Genomic DNA, 16,444 nt, shown 5'->3' on the forward strand with positions numbered 1-16,444 from the left:
AAGTGGGATGTGTTACCAAGGCAGCAGGGAAGGGGAACAGAAATAATAACCATCAGCACAGAAATCAATGAACTAGAAAACAGAAGATTTGGAGGAGAGTCCAGGGGATGAAATGCAGATTCTCATAGAAGATCAATCAGACTGACCGACTTCTACCACAGAAACCATGAAGAGAAAAGGTCAATTGCCAACAACAGGCGAGGTGGCATTGCCAGTTTCATCTAAACACAGTGACTAACAGGGCCAGAAAGTCTTCATGGGAAACCATCAATAAGTTCATCAACTTAGATGAAACAGAAAATGTCCTTGAAAAATACAACTAGGGACCCTCATTTTTTTCTAGTTAAAGGAGGGAATAGCATTGATTTAAGGCCCCTCTTATTTTCTAATATAACCACTGAGTGCTAAAAATTGTCCCCTCCCCTGCTGCCTTAGCAGCACATCACACCTTTTGATACTGTTTTTATTTTTCAGTTCAAAGTATTCTCTTTGATTTATTCTTTGATCCATATACTGACTTGCCCAGTAAATAATAACAGTGAGAAGTCTTTTTCACAAGGAAAAACCCAAGATCAGATGACTTTCCTAGCAAATGCCATCAACATTTTTGGAAGAAATATTAGTCCTACACAAACTCTTCTAGAAAATTGAAAAGGAAGGAATGCTTCCTAATTTAGAATACGTTGCCAACATCAAGATAATGACCAAAATAAAGACATTACTACAAAAAAGTAAATTACTGACCAATATCCCTCATGACCACAAAGTTTCTAAACAACTTTTAAAAAACAAATTGTTAGGCGTGGTGGTGCATGCCTTACTCCCAGAGACTTGGGAGACTGAGGCAGAAGAATCACAAGTTTGAGGCCAGCCTGGGCAACTTAACAGATTCTGCCTCAGATATTAAAAGAGATGAAGAGGTAGCTTAGTGGTAAAGCAATATTTATGAATAATAACTGATAAAGGATGCATATTTAAGATCTATCTAGAATTCTTGAAATTCAATAAACAACCTCATAAAATGCATGAAGCCTTTGAAGAGACTTCAAAGATAAAGGAAAATCTACACATGAAAACGCTCAGTTACTGGAGGTAGGAAAATTGACACCACTAGACCCTCATGGGAAAGGCTGAAAGACAACAGTGGCCAAGCGGGGACAATGACGTGAAGGAGCCAGACGGCCCTCCACTGCGGGTGGGAATGGTACAACCACAACCACTTGGGAACAGTCCGTCCATTTCCTAGAAAGCTATACGTGTGACACAGGTATGCCACCGCTGTATCTACCCCAGGGCAGCGAAACCTCCATGTGTCCAACATTTGCACCTACAAATAAGACTGCTGTGATGTGTGACAGCCAGACACTGGAAGCAACTCACACGGCCAAACCACTGGGCTCCAGCAAGGGATGGGTTCTTAGCATCCAATAGTAGACGGGCCTCGAGATACTGATGCTGGTTACAGAGCGCCAGGCAGAGGGAATCCGCGGCTGGATGCCAGTCACATAAATCCTCAGCTGTGCCAATGAGCCCACAGCAACAGAAGGCAGCAGGTGATGGGGGGTGTGTAAGGAAAGGATTTCAAAAGCAGATGAAGAGTCTGGAGGCTGAGGCAGGAGGATCTTAAGTTCAAAGCCAGCCTCAGCCACTTAAGCACTTAGCAACTTAGCAAGACCCCATCTCTAAATAAAATATAAGAAGGGGCTGTGTAATGCATTCTGCTATCATATATAAAATAAATAATAATAATAAATAATAATAATAATGGACTGTGGATGTGGCTTAGTGGTTTAGCGACCAGATGGAACTGGTGGGTTTTGTTTGAGACAAGGTGAGGTCTGGCTGTAAGCATATGCAGATTTTTCCTTGTGATATTTTAATAGCACTGATACACCATGGTGACTGGCAACAGCTTAAACACCCAAGGAAAACCATTCCTGAGCAGCGAGCCAGCGTCCAGCAAGCCATGGAGACTGTCCCAGAGGACACAACCACCACTTCTCAAGAACCATGAGCAGCAGCAAGAAAAGCTGCTGATGAACTCCTATTCACAGATCCACAAACGCACTAACGCATGCACAGGGCAGGAGGAAAAAGGGAAAGGTCGCATTTCCCGCTTGGCATTTTTACCTGTTTTACACTCAAGCAGAGTCACAAGAGGGAAATGCAAAATATATACAGTAAGTGTGTTTTATGATATATTATTTATCATATTTTTATATACAACACATACGTGTGTGTATATATGTATGCATGTATTGGGCTCTAAGCAAACTAATCAGCACATTTTGTTTTCCTTTCCTTCCACCCGTTTATCTTTTCAGGTTGCCAAGAACCGCCCTGGGAATAATCACCTCCCACACCAAGAGCCGGGGAGGTGATAATTGGTGTCTGATGACAGGAGATGACATTTTTAAACAGTCACTTAAAATTTCAGCACATATATTCCATCTTTAATTGGGAATATAGTGCTTTGACACCTAGATTGAAAAGGTGTGGAGGCAGGGGGCACATACATGAATTAATGCTTGTTACTGGGAAGTTTTTCAACAACATTTTATATTGGTTTTTTAAAAATGCAAACCAGGATCTTGCAACCTGGAAGATCAAGTATCATTTATGTAACAATGATCTTAACATACAAGGTCTAGAAAAAGGTCTCTATCCATCTACCTTCCTATCCATCAAAATAACTTCCCTGGACAACATAAGTTTTGAGATTTTGAAATATTACATAATATCAATAAACCTAAAGGAAAATAAATGATTTTTTCCTATAAGAAAAACACACCATCATGTGAGATGCTCATAGCAATTTACAGGAAGCGTCAATACAGGTGAAGGAACCAATTTTTAACATTTGTATATTGTTACAAGCTCATAACACTGAAAAGAACCAGAAGAATTTGTATGGTTTAATACCAATACACCAAAATCCATAACACATGTCAACCCATTGGGAAGCCCCAGCCACATTGTCACACAAAGTATGGGGCTGATTATTTCTGCCTCCATCCCCAACCCCACACAAGCTAAAAATGAGGCTCCACCAGATCAAATGTCTGTCCCCCAGCCCTGGGACTGACAGCCAGCTGACTCACCCATTAGCGGTAGTTACAGAACTGTGGCTCAAAGCTGGGAAACCTAGACAGAGAAGTTACCTTAGGAAGCCAGCCCCGATTCCCGGGCTCAGGAACTCTCCACACAGGCCATGGAGACACGTGTGCAGAAGCGCGTAATAGAATGTGCTGCAGTAAAGACACCAGAGACAACCTAGGTGGCCAGCCACAGGGGAACCATTGAAAACCTTGGTCCAGTCACCTAATGGATGAGAACCCAGGGAAGGGGGAAGGAACTGGAGCCACGGGGAACCCACTGGCCTTCCAATACGTTGTAAAATAAAAACGACCTGTTAAAAACATGTGCTGTATGAGAGATGACCCCAGGGTAAATGATATCGAGAAATCCAGTGATAGCTGATAAGGATTGAGGGGGGTGTCAAAAAAAACCCCAAAATTTAGTATAAGTAATAGAGCAAATGAACAGGGATTCAGCCAGCTGAAACAAGGGTACACTTGAGCTGGAGAGCCTGGCAAGGACCCGACATCCATCCCTTGTCATCGTTCCTGATCCTCTGCGCAATCCTCACAGCTCTCAAACTCTACCTCCTCATCTGGACCTTGGCGAGAGCCGCAACTCCTCCCTATGACCTTCTCCTCAACCGGTCGTCCACTCCTCACCAGGAAAGGCCCGCCTTGGTTCCGGACCTGGCCACCACCGTCTAAGTGAGTGTGCATCTGCTGGACATAAAGCCTAAGGCTTAAGACTTTTGAATTTAGCCTGCAGAGGGCAAGTCTGTCATTAGCCTATCATGATTAAGTGTTTTTCTAGAATTAATCTAGAATTGTTTGCTATGAATTAATTAATCTAGAATTGTTGGCTGTGAGTTGATCATGTCTATTGCAGTGCCTAACATTAAGGATTGTCATTTTCTTGATTAAGAACCCATAGAGTGAAATTGTATTGAGTAATTTGTGTGAATAAAGTATTGAAAGGGGAAAAAAAATATGTGCAGTACGATGACATCTGTGGGTAAAATAATCCCATTTCTATAGATAATACATGGCCACATGAAAGCAAAGAAAAAAGATATGTAACTAGACAAAATAAACTCATAACAGTTGTCATCTTGGAGGGGGGAAAGATTGGGAGGGAGAAGTTCTCTGCTACATGCAGGATTGATAAAACAAATACCTTTCTATTCTGTTACTGTCTACCACTCCTTATATACAGCAACCCGCGGCCCACGCAGCATGCTAATGTTGTACCTCAGATAATCTGATTGACCTTTCTAGAGCTTATCTGGGAAGGGGGGGGGGATAAAAAGGAAAGAGGGGGAAAAAGAAAAAAAAACTATTATTCATAGCTGCCAACTTGATCTTGTTCTGGAATGAACCAATTTAAACAAGGTGCCAAGGTGAGAGGTTCAAAGACTGATTGGACGCGGTGGCACCAGGATGCCCTACACAGCTGCCATTTCTCTGCAGAAAAGTGGACTTTTTTTTTGTCTTAGTAACATTTTGTGCGTGGCCACCATTATTTACTAAGGGTGTTGAGCCAGCCATCACCACCTCCTTCCAGGCTGGGAGGTCCCTGGCTACACAGGCAGCACATTGTGCTGCACTCTGCAGAGACCAGCACAGGACCACACCTGGCAGGGGGGTTTGCCTAGACAGCACCAAAAGGAAGCGATTTTCCTCCCCTGGGGGTGGGGGGAGGAATCCGCAGGAAATCCACCTAATGCAATGCCAAAGACAAAACAAAAACAGAACCAAAGACCCAGCATCAGCAGCAAACAACTGGGAAATGAAACAGTCACAAAGAGGAGAACCATATTGTTGGGTCACCCATTTCCCCTCAATTCACCTATAGATCCAAGGCCATCCCAGCCCAAGTCCCAGGAGGCATTTCATACCCCCTGATGAGTGGATTCCAAAACATGGAAATGCAAAAAGTGGAGAAGAGACAAAATGATTTTGCCAAGGAAGAATAAAGTTGGAAGATTTACAAAACTTGGGTCCTCGGATAAAGATGACAATAATGAGACGGTAATGGGCATCCAGATGGACCTCCAGGGCACAGAGCAGGACACCACGTCCAGAAACAGACCCACAGGCACAGGCAGCGGAATTTAACAAAGGTGCCCAGGCAATTCAGTGGGAGAGGACAGTCATCTCCACAAATGGTGCTGGAGCGAGTAGACACGCATGTGGAGGAAAAAATACCCAGCCGTTAGTCTTACCTCCACACACACAAAGACCAACTCAGAATGGATTGTAGATCTAAGGGTAAAACGTTCAACGAGAAAAATTCTAGAGGAAAACTTGGGAGAAAAGCTTTGCAATCTTGATGAACCAGCACCAAGCAAGGAGCAGAAAAGAAAAAAAAAAAGATCCAGGGATGTAACTCAATGGTAGAGGGCTTGCCTAGCATGCAGGAGGTCCCGGGTTCGATCTCTAGCACTATTAATACCTAAGTAGGAATTTGTCAAAACTTAAATTCCCTGTGCTTCAAAAGACACCATTAAGAAAATGGAAATTAGGGGCTGGGGATGTGGCTCAAGCGGTAGCGCGCTCGCCTGGCATGCGTGCGGCCCGGGTTCGATCCTCAGCACCACATACCAACAAAGATGTTGTGTCCGCCAATAACTAAAAAATAAATAAATATTAAAAAAAAAAAAAAGAAAATGGAAATTAAAAAAAAAAAAAAGTCAGGTACAGCGGCGCATACCTACAATCCTAGTGGCTCAGGAGGCTGAGGCAGGTGGATTAAGAGTTCAAAGCCAGCCTCAGCAAGGCCCTAAGCAACTCAGTGAGATCCTGTCTCTAAATAAAAGGTTAAAAAAGAGTTGGGGATGTGGCTCGGTGGTTAAACACCCCAAGTTCAATCCCTAGTAACAACAACAAAAAAAGGAAATATCAGATTGGAAAAAAATATTCATAATATATATATACCTGAAAAACTTGTCCAGTGTAAACGGACACTCATAATTCAATAGTGAATGACAAACTATAAACATGGGCAAAGGAACTGAGTGGAAACATCACAAAAGACAGAACAAATGACTGACAAGCACCTGAAAAGGTGCTTAACATTAGTCACCAGGAAAATGCAGAGAAGCCAAGGGCACCTCATGCCCTCCAGCACGGCTAAAATTGGAAAAGGCAGGACGTGCAGGATGGGAGGTGCCTGGACCCCCGTGTTTCTGGTAGGACGTTAAACAGTGCGACACCGCCCAGCCCCAGGTGGCCCACTCTCCCTGCCCTACACCACTCAACCAGCCAGAGCTAAACTGTCACTCACAAGGCAGTCCCTGCCTCCAGGGGCTGGGATTCTGTGAGTGGCTCACTTTAAATTAAGCCTTAATTTAGTGTATTAGTTAAAAGCCTGCTGTTAGTACCTCAGGTGACCTCAATCCAAGCCTGAGGAGTCCCCCCGACACACACACACACACACACACACACACACACACACACACTTCCATGAGCAAAAACTTCAATACTTGAAACCATCTTCAGAGGTTCTGTAATCCAGGTCACAAACCAGCAGCACTACTATTCCTGGGGAGGTTAGATAGGCGAACCCGGGGCCCCACCCAGACCCACCCAATCAATCCATCTGTGTTCACCGAGATCTGGGGGGGGCACCACTGCACCATCAGTGGGAATCTCCGGCAGACTCCCAGCTGGACCAAGATGTGACTGAGAAAACACAGGTGCCCCCACGTAGACTGGGGTGGCCCTTGCTGCTCCTCCTTGCTCTGTGGAGGGCACAACACAGGCCCAGGGAGCCAGGACAGAGGCTTCAGCTGACCACAGGCTGTCCCCGAGAGGGGTACCCTGGAGACACTTGGTTGAAAACGAGTGTTCAAGCAAACCTGACTTGGCCAAACCGCTTTAGATGGATATTGCATCTCACTGGGATTTAGGTGAATCACAAACCATCAGGAGGGAAGGGAGGGAGGGAGGAAGGGAAAAGGGCTTGGAGGGATTGTGGCCCTTCAGGAGGTCCTTTCCAAACCCGGTGAGGTTGGGGGTGTAGCTCGGTAAGAGCTCGTTCCTCGAGCCCCTAGCCCGGGTCTGAGCCCGAGTAGCACTCAAATTCCTATTTTGGAGACAGGCATAGGAAATCCATGCAAGAAAGAGCAGGGGAAAGGTTAAAAGCTATATGTATGTATTTTAAGAAAAAACAGTCCCTACCTTTTAACACAAAGGAAAGGTAGGTGCTCATAAATTATTCATATTGAGGCAACTCAATGATACAGATGAAACAGATCAAAGGTGTTCCTCACGTCACCTGGCTTTGCCACCAGATCAGTTTTGACACTTTCTCTCTTAAGACACCACCTGCTTCAGCTACCCTGATTCCCACCCCAGCATCCGAGCACCCGAGATGAGGTCACTTTTATTTGCGTGCCCTCACGACTCACCCGCAGCACCGGCCAGCATCGAAGTTCACCACTGAAACAGGTAGAGGGTGCCAGCCTACGAGAGTCCCAGGACTGCTTGGAAGAGAGTCCCGCAGGTTGAGTCCTTCGGCCATATTTATTGAGAACCTCCCTCTCCCAGGCACTCTGGGATGAGGGCGTGGGACACGAGGTCCCAGGTGTCCATGATCTGCAACCTCTCGGGGCTTCTTTACACCCTCCACCTGGCACCCGTGTTCTGCAGTTTAGGGCTCGTAGAAGGTCAGATACCTCTGCACCTTGCTGGACCTATGGGTATCTAAGGCGTCCTGTCTGCCCCCCAGATGCACACACCCTTTCACGTGCCTGATGTCCCTGATCTCTCACCTCCCTCCATCTCAGAAGAAAAAGTTGAAAAAAATTACCTCTTAAAATCTGATTTTCCCCTCCAGTTAGTTCTAGGCTCAGCTGCCCTGTGATTTTCCCCTCATTTGCTAATTTCTTTTCACTTTTTATAAGTCCCTGCGGCTTCTGCACAGTGATTCCAACACACCAACCACAAACAACAACAACAGAGGAGGAGGACAATGAAGCCAACGTTTGTCACGGACCCCTCGGCGTTCACTTGTGTTTTAATCCTAAAAATTTTCTCCAATTTATTTATTTATTTATTTATTTTCGTGTTGCTGGAACTTGAACCTGGGCCTGGGGCATGTTAGACAAGGGCTCTACCTCTAGATACCCTCCCAGGACCTTTTCAGTTTGCTTTTATGACAAGGTTTCCCTAAATTGCTGAGGCTGGCATCAAACTTAAGATCTTCTTGCCTCAGCCTCCCAAGCAACTGGGATTACAGGTCTGGATCATCATGTTGGTTTTTTTCTTTCTTTCTTTCTTTTTTCTTTCTTTCTTTTTTTTTTTTAATTAAGGAGCTGCTTGGGGGATTTGCACTTGGATCTTAAACACTCCAGGTGCAAGTTCTCAGGGCTGCAGTCCCCGTGTCTGGAGGGAAAATACCTGTGCCTTTTCTCTTCACCTGCCCAAACACTGATCCTTAAAGCCACTTGGGAACACAGGATCTTAGTTATTTTGAAGTTTCCTCCTTGCCTCTGTACCTGCATGTTGAGCTGGGGACATTCTTAATAGATGTCTCTATGGATCATATGGTGTCACTGGTACCAGCAAGCAGAGACACATGTAGTAGAATGTTCTTGCAGGAAAAAGAAAAAAAAATAGTCAACCGAACGTCTAGCTCCCAGAAACAGATTAAATCCCTTGTGCAAACACTCAGCCGAAAGCCATGGGGCTATTAAAGGGGATAAGGTAACCCACTCACGCATCATGATCACATGAATCTTAGTACATGTTTCAGGGTGTATAATTTACCGTATGCGTCGATATTATGCAACACGTTGAGTAACAGAACGCGTGTTTATTAAGTTACACGTGCTTGTATTAATCGTGATCATACCGTATTACACACGAGTCATTAGATTAGCACAGCGCACATTAATTAATACACGAAAACATCAAAGTGCAGAGGACGGGGAAGTCGATCGGGATAAGAACACGAGGTGGAATCCGTGAATATGAATCCTGGAGCGCGGTGGGGCTCAGACCGTGCACAGCAGCAGCCACCCGCGAAACCCAGGGGCCGGGCTGCACCCAGAATTTTGCATTCATCCCGTCGGGTTGGACCCGAGGAGTGGCGCTGCTCTGGTCCCGGGACCAGGGACACACCGAAAGCCAACAGGGGAGTCTGCGGGAAGGAGCGTGGGGGCTTATCTTATTAAATGTCCGGACTCACTCCCGACCAGCAGCAGGGCGACACGGTGGGCCCCGCGGTCGGGCTGATCCTGACCACGGCCGTCACCCCTCCGCTTCCGGGGGCCATCTAGCTGCCACTAGCTGCCATCTAGCTCCCGAGACCAGCCGAGCCAGGTCGCTCGAGCTCCGGCGGAGCCGGGATTCGAACCCTGAACTCCGAGACCCAACAGGCTCCCTACTGGCTCGGTCTTTCAGATACGCGTCTTGGGCAGCCCGCGGGGACTCCGGGGACGCCGCCCCAGCGAAGCCCGGGACACCCACTCGCCGTGGGGGCGGGGAGCCGCCGGCGCGCGTCCGCGAAGCCCCGCCCGGCTGGGCCGAGGGGCGGGGCCGCGCTCGCGCCGCGCTCGTGCCCGCGGGCTGGTCGCGGGAGCGGCGCCAGGATAGAGGATCGCGGGGCCGCCATTCTAACGCAGGCGCGGTGGCCAAGTGGTAAGGCGTCGGTCTCGTAAACCGAAGATCACGGGTTCGAACCCCGTCCGTGCCTGCCGCGATCCTTTATCCAGGGGGGGTGAGAATTTTTAGGCGGAAATGAGCTCTCCAAAGGGTTCCTGCAGGGCCTCTACGCCCCCGATTCCGCCTTTAATCCTTTCCCTGAAATGCTTAGGGGTGCGATCGTTTTTTCTTTAACTGGCCTTAATCGCTGCTCCCTCGAGGTCTTGCAGAAGGTGGAGGGCCGCGTGGTCCAGCTTGGGCAGCGAACTTGGCAGACGGCCCCTACTGACGTCAACCTCTGGGAGAAGGTGCAGAGCTCCGGGGGCCGGGGTCACCCCAGCAGACCCACCTGGCTGGTGGCACTTAGCTGGCTTACGGGCCACTTCACATTTTTCTGAACATTAAAATCCAATCTTATCCACCCCAATAAGAGGACTGCGGTTGCCTGACATGGAGCCCACACCCAGAGTCAGCTGGTGTCTGTCTGGCTGCTATTTTTAAAAGGAAATCCACTGTAGGCATTGCAATTCGGGAGGGAGGGCGGGAGCCCTGCCCAGACTTGAAGAAATTCTGACTTGAGAAAAGAAACCTCTTGCTCAGAGCCTCCATTGGCCCCTCCGTAAAACGGGCGTCTGGCTGGCGCCCTGAGATTCCTAATGGGGAAGGCGTCGGCCTCGTAAACCGAAGATCACGTGATCTAGGTCAGGCTGAGCTTTCTAACTGCAGAAAGTATTAATGGAGCTCCTGCTGTGTGCTTGGTGGAACTGGACTCTGCATATCTTGATGAACCAGCCCGACCAGAGGAGGCTCTCCTATGCTGCAAGGGAGGAGCTAGGGAAGCTGAGCCTGTAGCAAGCTTGTTAAAACACAGACGGCAGGCTAGCACCCCCAGATCTTCTGCATTCACTGGCTGGGGTCGGGGACTGGTCATTTGCATTTCTAACAAGTTCTGGAATGGTGCTAAAATTGCAAAATTCCCAGGCCACACTTTGAGAATTATTCCTCTGCCAAGAGCCACATTCTAAAGCCACATCCTCAACCCAGGAAGGAGCGTATGTGTATGTTCATATATAAATATATAAGTTAATGCACACAAAAATAGTGAGCAGCTTCTCACATTTCAACCTGAGGGTCACTTTAAAATGCAGGTTCTGGCCAAACACGTTTATAGTCCCAGCCACTCTGAAAGCTGAGGCAGGAGGATCGCCAGCCTGGGCAACTTATCAAGACCAACTTTAAAATAAAAAGGGCTGGGGATGTAGCTCAGTGATAAAGGATGCCTGAGTTCAATGCCCAGTAGTGTGAGTGAGAGCACACACACACACACAAGCAGGTTCTGACTTTGTAGTTGGGGGGGGGGGGCGGCGGGGCCTGAGATGCTGCAGCCAGGGAATGGAGAGAAGGAGGTAAACCAAAATAACTGTTGTTGCTTTATGGTGAAGAAGTAGAATAGGGAAGCTGTTGAAAGGATTCCTTCCCTTCTTACCCTGGACAATGTTTGGATCTTCTTCAAGACAACGGTTTTACGTGGGTAATTTGTCACCTACAAATCCTCCCTATCAAAGAAACAGAAGGAGGAGGAAGTTGTCATTGTTGGATGTGGTGGCGCACACTGCAGGAGGATCCCAAGTTCCAGGCCAGCAGTGACTTAGTGAGGCCCTAAGTAATGTAGCGAGACCCTGTGTCAAAATTAAAAAATAAAATTAAAAGGGCTGGGGATGTGACTCAGTGGTTAAGCACCCCTGCACCCCTCTATTCAATACCTAGTGCCAAAAAAAAAAAGAAAGAAGGAAAACACACACACACACACACACACACACACACACAGCCTATTAGATGGAACACAGGCATATTAGAACAATCCAGATTTGAAATAGGCAAATGATGGCTCTCTCCACTGGTGCATCCATTCTTCTTCTTCTTCTTTTGAAAAGAGCCACAAAAGAGCATTTATATTCTTTATGTTCTTTATGTTCTCCACCATTAAGAATGTCCCCCAAATGGCTCAGCAGTAGAGCACCCCCACCTCACACACGTGAGGCCCTGGATTCGATCCTCAGCACTACATAAAAATAAATAAATAAAATAAAGCTATTGTGTTCAACTACAACTAAGAAAATCATTAAAAAGAAAAGATTGTCCCCTAAGATTCCTCCCCATTAAAAAGGTAAAAATACCTCTGCTCTGGGCAGGTGGGCCAGTATCTATAAAGCATGGTGCTGTTCCCCTGATTTCCCACTCCACCCCTCCCTTCTCACACCCCTGCTTCTCTGTCTCGGGTGAAGAATGTTTTTTAGCAAAAGGCAATTTTTATAATGTATCCTGGACCCCACATATGCAAAGAAAAAAATTACATGAAATAACTAAGCGCATAAATTCATATATGGAGAAGTGCTTGCTGTTTTGTTTCTCATTTTTAAACCTCGGAAGTAATGCACAAATCCCAAAGCTGTCACCTCTGGTGGAAATCTGGGGATGCCATGGAGCTGTAAAACCAGTTTGGCAGGCGGCGTAGAATCAGACACTCACGAGCAAAATCCTGAATTCAAGTTCCGTTTACACTTCGATGAATAAAGCTGATCATGTGATGGAATAGGCAAGATGTGTTGTGTTTATTTAAACCACTTGTGCTCTTGAATAGATAAAGCCTTGTTTGGATTTCTATAACTTTTGTATGAATCTCATGTCTGAAGGTCACTTTGGAGTCAGCCGCCTTTGTTCTTTGAAGAATCACTCCCAGGTCTCTTATTTATTTATTATTTGTTTAGTTAGTTTGTTGTAGATGGACACAATACCTTTGTTTTATTTTTATGTGATGCTAAGGATTGAACCCAGTGCCTCCCACGTGTCAGTGAGCAGCACCTCCAGCTCCCCCCACCCCAGGTCTCTTTTAGATAGGTAAGGGGAAGGTAGGAAGGCCTCTGATGCTGGGGTGGAGCAGGGAAGGAGGCAGGTGAGACAGAACCCGAAGACAACCACACTATGGTGAGAAGGTAGATGTGCATTAGGATCCAGTGGCTAACGGGGAGAGAAGCGCTTCCCACCTCCCTCCCTGTTATCCAAGGTCAATCATGGGCAGGCATCAACTTGAGTTTTGCTGAGACAGATCACCAGGCTGCAGCCTGAGAAACAATTCCTTTGGTGTCTGAGGCCGAGGGCGCCTAGGTTCCCACTAGCATCCCAGAGTCAGCAAGGGAGCACCACTCTGCCCTCAGAGGCTATGCTGCAGCCACTTCAACAGCGACACCTAGTGGCCGCATGAAGCAAGAGCAGAGCCAGACGGCTTCAGTGGGGCCAATCTCTACTGGGGCTGGGGTTGTGGCTCAGTGGCAGAGCACTTGCTAGCATGTATGAGGCCCTGGGTTTGATGCTTAGCACCCCATAAAAATAAACAAATAAAATAAAGGCATTCTGTCCATCTACAACTACGAAATAAATTTTTTAAAAAAGAGGCCATGTGACATGTTCCATGGCATGGACATGTCATCTTAAAAAAAAAAAGAAAAGAAAAAAGAATCTCGACTGGCCACCTAATAATCTCTTTGTACCTTAATTTCTCCCACTGTAAAATCAGAATGACACACACTCACCGGCTTTCTCTGTAGTGGACTTCTAATGACCATCCTACATTTCTGTCCACCAGCCAGGATGGTTTGGTAAAGAGCCATTCATGGCCCTGCAGGTAGACTTGGAAAGAGTGACCAATTCATTGACCTGAAGGGGTGACCATGAATGCAGATGAGTAAGAGAAATTGATATTTTGGATCTTGCCTTTTAAAGATGAATTAAGGAAGTCGGGTACGGTGGTGCTCACCTGTAATCCCAGTGACTTAGTAGACCAAGGCAGGAGGGTTGCAAGTTTGAGGCCAGCCTTAGCAATTGAGCGTGACCCTAAGCACTCAGCAAGACTCTGCCTCAAAATAAAAAAATCCAAAAGAGCTCTACGGATGTAATTCAGTGGTAAAGCACCCTGGGTTCAATCCCTAGTACTAAAACAAATAAATAAAGATGCATTAAGGGACTGAGATGTAGTTCAGTGGTAGAGCACTTGCCTAGTATTCAAGTGGCTCTGGGTTCCCTCCCCAGCACCCCCCAAAAGGAATAAAATATGATGATATGCATTAAAATTGCACATATTTAATGTACACAATTGGGTGATCTTGGACATGTGCATACTCCCTTGATACCATCACCACAAACAAGGTAATGAACATATCCATCACCTCCGAGAGTTTCCCTGAGTCCCTTTGAACATATTTATTCATTTATTTGGGTGTGATAAAAGTACTTAACATGAAATAATTTCTCTTAATGAATTTTTAACTGTACACTATCATGCGTTGACTCTTAGGCACTATGTTGGTAACAGATTTCAGAATATATTGCTCTTAGGGAACTGTGACTTTAGGTCCCGTTTTGGCTGGGATGCAGTTCAGGAGTTGAGTGCTTGACTAGCATGCGTGAGGCCCTCGATCCACCCTAGTACCGCAAAACAAAAAACAAAACCACATCTATCAAGAGATTTACCTGTATGTGCCTGCATTGATTTTGAATTCTTAGGCTCTAAAGAAATTCCAGTTCCATGCCAAGGAAGCCCCATGCAGCAGGCTATCGATAATGAAGACCTACATGTGGCGGGAGGAAGAAAGAATTGCAGGGGAAAATCACTACTTTTTTCCTAGTATCATGACCAAGAGAAGCACTGTGATTTTTTTTTTAATTATTATTTACAACCTTTGCAGTACAAACTTATAAAGTTAACCACAGGAGCAGGGTGAGGGGAGAAGAAGAAATGTAAAGAATCAACAGTTGGGAGACCTCTGGAGAGCAGGGTTGTTCACACAGAGAAGGCGCTTGCATGGAGACGATGCCAAGTCCCCAGTGACAAAGCTCGGTCTTGCTCCATAGTGACCCTCTGCAAGAAGAGGCCTCCAGTCCACACCACCTTGGCAGGCCCCCCCATCTGGTGTGACATCATGTGCTTAAAAAACTACATTAAAGAATTTTTAAAAAAATGAGATGCTTATTAAGGGAGCAAGTGGTTTGTATACGTTCATGAGCTGAGAACCACATTTCAAAACCAGAACCATATTTCAGGCACGAGTAGCACTTAAAAGAAAATACTGTGGCAGGCCTCTGGAAGCAGCTTCCGTTTTGCTGAGCAAATTGCCAGACTGGGGCACAAGAGACCCTTCCCACGATTCCATGTTCCCTTTTGCCTCTGGCCTTCTGGGAATCATGCCCCAACCCGCTTTGCTTGGACTGTGATATGAGCAAGAAATAAACTTGCACTGTGTTAAGCCAACGAAAGATGGGGGCTAGCTGTTACAGCAGCTACCACTGTTCTGCTCCACCTGACCATTGTCCCCTAGGAAGCTGGCCCTTTGCTGCCAAATATTTAGATCATCTGATTTTTTTTTAAGCCAGAAGTCTGGATTTTTTAAAAAAAATATATGAAATTTCCTGATTTAAAAATATTGGCCACTGAATCAAATTTATTATTATTATTATTATTTTAAATGCTCTGCAGGCCAAATTAAACACATCTGTGGGCTCAATTTGGCCCTGTGCTCTGCCCATTGCAACCTCTGGGCAAAACGCTCCAAATCCACCAGCGTTTATTTTGACACTGGCGTTGGTCTGAGAGTCAGTGGTGTGGTCACCGTCCCGTGGGCTCCAGGGAAGCCATCCACGCCCACAGGGAAGTGGACTTTTTCGCTTCCACTTGGGCCAGACTTCTTGGTATTCGAGTTTCTCCACACAGTTTGACCACTCTGCTGAAACTCTGAGAAGTCCATTCTGAGTCTCTGGGTGACCAGGGACAGGCCAGTCAGGCCACTCGAGTGCCTCATCCACTTTGACTCCCCTGGACTAGGGGGCGGGATGAAGTGGAGGCCAGGGATCAGCCACCACATTTTAAAGGAGAGGAGGGAGAAGTCTTTGCAATTGTAAAACTATCCATAGCATAAAATGATCATCATCGCATAGAATTGCTGATGACAATTGCCACAATTTAGTATGTAAATTGTGTACTACAATCTAGTACCCTTAGTATGCGCCAGACCTATACAAGCACTCCTTGGGTCTCACGCAGAGTCGTTCTTTTAACTTCCCCCTGGTTGTCACTAAGGGAACTGAAACTCAGGAGGGCCGTTGGATTTGTCCCACTCAGGGAGGGATTTCCAGCTTCTCCCCTCCTGGCAAAGCCAGGCTCTTTACCGGCGACTTACATGCCTGGGTCCTTACCCCTTAGCAGGTAAGGACTTGTGTCCCAGCCCACCAGGAACCAAACAGTAGCGTGTCTTTCTGTCACTCAGGGCCTGGGGTTCTCCTGGGAACCTTGGGACCCACAAAGGGGAAGTCACCATGACCCAGAGCCCAGTCTCTCTCCCAGGGCCTCCTGCCACTCTGCTCAGTCTGCTCTGAGCCCTGCCGGGGGCTTCACAGGGTACAGACCGCGAGAGAGAACCCATGGCCACCCCCAGGGGCTCAGGGACAAATGGCAAAGGGTTAATAAATACACAGAGAAAGGGACAGAAGCACCGTGTGAGCAGAGAGGACTCGCCCAAGCAGAGCCCGTGGCTGAGTTTGGAGTGGGGGGGCGGGGGAGGCGGGCAGAGGTTTCCCAGGCGGATCTGAGCATCGGAGGCATGGGGGAGTCTCATCAGAGATGTGGAAGCCCAGAGCCGGCTTTACCCAAGTCACTTCCTCTCTCTGCC

At 46.8% G+C, this 16,444-nt stretch overlaps 1 non-coding gene across 1 annotated transcript; it reads left to right on the top strand.

Moving 5' to 3' along the window:
- The first annotated feature begins 9,705 nt into the window (after positions 1-9,705).
- Positions 9,706-9,777, top strand: Trnat-cgu (transfer RNA threonine (anticodon CGU)). Its single transcript has one exon. It is a non-coding gene; the product is annotated as a tRNA-Thr (tRNA).
- The last annotated feature ends 6,667 nt before the right edge of the window (positions 9,778-16,444 follow it).

Source organism: Urocitellus parryii, chromosome 9 (genome assembly GCF_045843805.1).
Source record: "Urocitellus parryii isolate mUroPar1 chromosome 9, mUroPar1.hap1, whole genome shotgun sequence".
NCBI lineage: Eukaryota > Metazoa > Chordata > Mammalia > Rodentia > Sciuridae > Urocitellus > Urocitellus parryii.